Source organism: Lathyrus oleraceus, chromosome 4 (assembly GCF_024323335.1).
Source record: "Lathyrus oleraceus cultivar Zhongwan6 chromosome 4, CAAS_Psat_ZW6_1.0, whole genome shotgun sequence".
Lineage (NCBI taxonomy): Eukaryota > Viridiplantae > Streptophyta > Magnoliopsida > Fabales > Fabaceae > Lathyrus > Lathyrus oleraceus.
The window spans coordinates 23,299,943-23,305,412 of record NC_066582.1 but is presented as its reverse complement, the minus strand read 5'-3'; the positions used below and the strand labels follow the sequence as shown (position 1 = coordinate 23,305,412).

The 5,470-nt window shown below is 38.1% G+C and overlaps 1 non-coding gene across 1 annotated transcript; it reads left to right on the top strand.

Annotated features, from left to right (window-relative positions):
* Window positions 1-2,322: 2,322 nt before the first annotated feature.
* On the top strand, window positions 2,323-2,429 carry LOC127077864 (small nucleolar RNA R71). The gene has a single exon (XR_007787631.1). It is a non-coding gene; the product is annotated as a small nucleolar RNA R71 (small nucleolar RNA).
* Window positions 2,430-5,470: the final 3,041 nt, after the last annotated feature.

The following is a 5,470-nucleotide window of genomic DNA, read 5'->3' as shown; positions in this document are numbered from 1 at the left end:
AATCGTTCTAACATCTGGTCAATGAATGGTAAAGGGAAATGATCTTTTCGGGTTGCTTTGTTTAGTTTCCTATAATCAATGCACATTCTCCATCCCGATTCGATTCGTTTGGTTATAGTTTCCCCTTTTTCATTTTCAATAACTGTTATACCTCCTTTCTTCGGTACTACGTGTACAGGACTAACCCATTTGCTATCAGATATAGGATATATGATACCTGTCTCTAATAACTTGGTTACTTCCTTCTTCACTACCTCACTCAGGATAGGGTTCAGTCTCCTCTGATGTTCCCTAGAGGTTTTACAGTCTTCTTCTAGCATGATGCGGTGCATACAAATAGAAGGACTTATTTCTTTAAGGTCGGTGATGTTGTATCCTAGTGCGGTTGGATATTTTCTTAAGATATGCAGGAGTTTTTCGGTTTCGAGTTTTCCTAGGTCTGCATTAACTATCACTGGTCGTTTAAGTTCTAAGTCTAGGAATTCATATCTCAGATTTTTGGGAAGTGTTTTCAGGTCTAGGGTTGGTTTCTTAAGGCATCGCGTAGGATCCGGTGTTATTGCTAAACATTGGTTGAGTTTGTCTTCTACAAGATAGTCAGACGATTTGTCCTTTTCTAACTCTGTTTCTTTTATGCATTCATCGATGATATCCATGAAGTAACATGTATCTTCTATTGCAGGTGCTTTCAAAAATTGGGAAAGAATGAACTCAATTTTCTCTTCTCCTACTTCGAAAGTGAGTCGTCCTCGTTTTACGTCTATGGTCGCACCGGCAGTTGCTAAGAATGGTCTTCCCAGTATAATGGGTGTAACTTCATCTTCTCTAATGTCCATAATTATAAAATCGGTTGGGATGTAGAATTGACCTATGCGCACGGGAACGTTTTCAAGAATTCCTACGGGATATCTAACAGAACGATCTGCTAATTGCACAGACATTTTAGTTGGTCTTAATTCCCCCATTTCAAGTTTCTTGCATATGGATAAGGGCATAACACTAATACCGGCTCCTAAATCGCATAAGGCTTTATCTATGACAAATTTTCCTATGTGACAGGGTATAGAGAAACTACCTGGATCTTTAAGTTTAGGAGGCATATTCTGGATTATAGCGCTACATTCAGCAGTGAGTGTAACAGTTTCGCTATCTTCAAGTTTCCTTTTATTAGAAAGAATTTCTTTTAAGAACTTAGCATATGAGGGCATCTGCGTAATAGCTTCCGTAAATGGAATTGTGACGTTTAACTGTTTCAGTAGGTCAACAAATTTTTTAAATTGGCCCGCATCTTTGGTTTTAATAAGCCTTTGAGGGTAAGGGATATGTGGTTTATAAGGTGGTGGAGGTACATAAGGTTCTTTCTTTTCTACGGTTTCCTTATTACTCTCTTCCTTTTCCTTTGGTGTACTTTCTTCCTTAATTTACTTCTTAGAGTTTTGGTTTTCATTTCTTGGATCTACTGGTCCTTCCACTTCCGTTCCACTTCTTAGTATGATTGCATGAGCGTGGCTTTTCGGGTTAGGTTGGGGCTGTCCAGGAAATGCACCAGTTGGGGCAGCAGTAGGCGCTTGTTATTGAGCTACTTGTGATATTTGTGTTTCCAGCATTTTGTTATGGGTAGCCAAGGCATCTACTTTACTTGCTAGTTGTTTGATTTGTTCACTAGTGTGTATATTATGGTTTAAGAAATCTTTATTGGTTTGCTGTTGAGAAGCTATGAAGTTCTCCATCATTATTTCCAAGTTGGATTTCCTAGGAACATTATTGTTAGGTGTAGATGGGGTCGGCTTTTGATATCCAGGAGGTATAGCTGGGGCTTGATTTGGAGCTTGTCCTGGTGCGTATAAAGCATTATTACTCTTATATGAAAAATTAGAATGATTCTTCCAGTTTGAGTTATAGGTGTGCGAGTAGGGATTTCCTTGAGCATAATTCACTTGTTCTGCTTGGATTCCTGTTAGGAGTTGACAATCTGCAGGAGTGTGACCTTGGATTCCACAGACTTCGCAATTCTGAGTTGCGGCAACCACGGTGGTTGAAGGTGATACATTCAAACTTTCAATTTTCTGGGCAAGAGCATCAACTTTTGCATTAACATGATCAAGGCTACTTATCTTGTACATGCCACTTTTCGCTTGAGGTTTCTCTACCATTGCTCGGTCGCTTCCCCACTGATAATGATTTTGGGTCATGCTTTCAATAAGTTGATAAGCATCGGCATAAGGTTTATCCATAAGTGCACCACCTGCTGCGGCGTCTATTGTTAACCTTGTGTTGTACAAGAGACCATTATAGAAGGTATGAATTACTAACCAGTCCTCTAAACCATGGTGTGGACAAAGTCTTATCATGTCTTTGTATCTTTCCCATGCTTCGAAAAGAGACTCGTTATCTTTCTGTTTAAATCCATTTATCTGGGCTCTCAACATAGCTGTTTTGCTTGGAGGAAAATATCGGGCAAGGAAGACTTTCTTCAACTCGTTCCATGTGGTAACCGAGTTGGAAGGAAGAGACTGAAGCCATCTTCTAGCTTTATCTCTTAACGAGAAAGGAAAAAGGCGAAGTCGAATTGCCTCTGAAGTGACACCATTAGCTTTAACAGTTTCAGCGTATTGGACAAATACGGATAAATGAAGGTTTGGATCCTCGGTAGGATTTCCAGAGAATTGATTTTGTTGTACTGCCTGCAACAGAGAAGGTTTAAGTTCGAAGTTGTTTGCTTCGATTGCGGGTGGAGCAATACTCGAATGCGGCTCATCTTGCGATGGAGCGGCGTAATCTCGAAGAGCACGAGCTGGTTCTGCCATCTCGGGTATTGGTGAAGGAAGAAGATTTTTGAGGTCGATATTCCCGAATTCGACGTAAGACTCGGAGATATAGTTCGATGTCGTTGATTCGTAAGTAAAACGGCTCGCCTTGTGAGCGAGTGTGTGGCATACAAATCAACGAAAAAAAATAAAATAAAAATTGCCTTAGTCTCTACAGCGTAACAGAAGAGTTACGATATCGACTAAACAAAAGTCCCCGGCAACGGCGCCAAAAACTTGATCGCGACTTTATGAGTCGAATTGGGGTACTAACTTCAAGTGCACAGTTCTATCGCGTAGTTTTAAAAGATATCGATCCCACAGGGACTTATGAATCGATATACCGTTTTCTAAGGTTACTTCGTAAAGCTAAGGCGGATGATATTTTGATTGTTTCGGGGGAAAAGTTAAAACTAAAACTAGATCTAAATTAAATATCAATTAAGCGGATATCGGTATGTAGTTCGTTGTAATTAGGGAATCAAATCTTCGTTGGTTTCTTGGTTTTAAAATAAATCTTTTCAGTAGATACTATTGATTAAAAATCTTTTCTTAAACTCTCGCTCTGTTGAATAGACTATGACTTTATATTAACGTAGCTGTCACTTATTAGTTAAGTCCAAAATCACTTTTTGAAAACAATAGAATCTATAGAAACTCTTTTTAAGAAAATACTAATCGTTTAAACACCCTCGTCTCAAACTCTCGCTCTGTTGACTTAGATTATATAATTAAATTCAAATGCTTATCTCTCGTCCTCACATTTAACTCTTAAAAACACTTTTTGAAAAAGATTAGAATTTAATTAACTTTAAAAATTGCTTTCGCCCTGATTTAGAATTAATGTCCAATTTACACTGTCCAGTTAAAAACTCAAACTTTCGCTCTATTGATTTTAACTTCTTTAGTCTTTTACTCTCGTATAAAAACCTTGGTATTAAACCTGTAAATTGAGACCATAAAAAGAGTGATTTTATTTTTAAACGTAATTAAACCAACTTAGTTTTGATTCCTTCATTCCACTTACTTTACATACCGATACCAAAATAAATTAGCCAGACATACTAAACAGATCTAAACAATCATCATGCTTAAATAAATCCATCTCAGGCAAACAATATAAATAAACAATAATGCAGGGCATATATAAATTCAAACAATAATTAAAGAACCTGAATAATTAATGGCAATCTTGAACACTCCACCACAGACCGGTTGGATTTGTTCTTGAATTCTTCAGTCGGACAGGAAAATAAAAGTGAAGGAATAAAAAAAACCTAGGGTCTAACGTAAGGTTAGATCCGGTAAAAGATACACAATAGTTTCCAGTATAGAAACTATTGTGTGAAAAATTAATTAAGTGCTGAAAGCTTGACTGAAAAAGAAAATAGAAATTGCAAAGAAAAGTAAAAAACTATAAAAAAATAATGCTGTAAAGTATGCTTGCACGGCTGGAAGAGAAAGAGCACGAAGAAGAGAGAGCTGCAGGGTTTGAAGGAAGTGACTATTTATACTAGTCTACTTGTAACGGTTTCCAAAACTCTTTCCGTAAAAGTGGTCTTCACGTTTCCCAGGTCAAGCGTAACAATAGGCTTCAACGTGCCTCTGTTGCGCTTCTGAAGCCAAAAATATAGGAGAATGGTGTGACGTCCGTCACACCATGTGTTACGCTCGTAACACAAGGCAGCAGGGCGTGACGCTCGTTACACCATGTGTGGCGCTCGTCACAGGCTCAGCGCTAGTACTTTTGGGCTGGGCTTTGGTTTGGTGAAATTGCTTCTCTTCTTTTCTTTTTGCACCTCCTTTTCTTCCTTTTTCGCTTGTGCTTCAAATAAATTACCTGAGACAAATAAAAGGAAAATACCAAGTAATATCGAATAAAATGAAATAAATCGAAACAAATAATAATACAATTTAATTAAATCGAGTCCAAAAATGTGATATTATTTCATGTTATCAGTCTGGTCGTGGCTTCTCTCTTCCCATTCATCGGTAGATGTCTGGTTATGGTTTCCTCGCTTTCCTTGGTTCATCACCTACAGAGTGCAAATTTTACGGTTCTTTTGGTATTCAATCCCTGTTTACCTTGACAGCATGATAGCCGTTGCTTTCATCCGTTCAGGTTCTCAGTTGATTGAATAGGGGCAGATGTAGCACCTCAAATTTGCACCCCCCATTCATGCATCCATTTCATTTTTTTAGGACATTTATCATTACATATTACATTGCATCATGGCAGTCAGAATTGGCATCAAGAGAATCCTCAGTGCAAAAGAGCAAGTCTTTCCTTGAGATGAAGGCCACATGGTTATTCTAGAAAGCTTATATGAGCCAAGGTTCATTTTGAAGCAACTTTGCCAAGTGGTAGAGGTCCAAAGTCATTAGTGCATTTTCAGGTCATCTGAGGCCCATACAAGTCAACTGTGCAGTCAACTGAGGGCTTTGAGGTGGAGAAATGGTTTGAGACACTTCATTCATGTCCAAAAGAGGATTATTCATCATGTCAAACATCTACCTTGAAGATTTTGAAGTCAGATAAGAAGTTTCCCAAAATGGAAAGTGACCTGTAATTTCAAGTTTCCAAAAATGGCAAGTTTTTGGACCACATTCAACTTGACTTTCCAACATCAAAGAAGCTTCAAATGAAATTTTGGTCGACATGA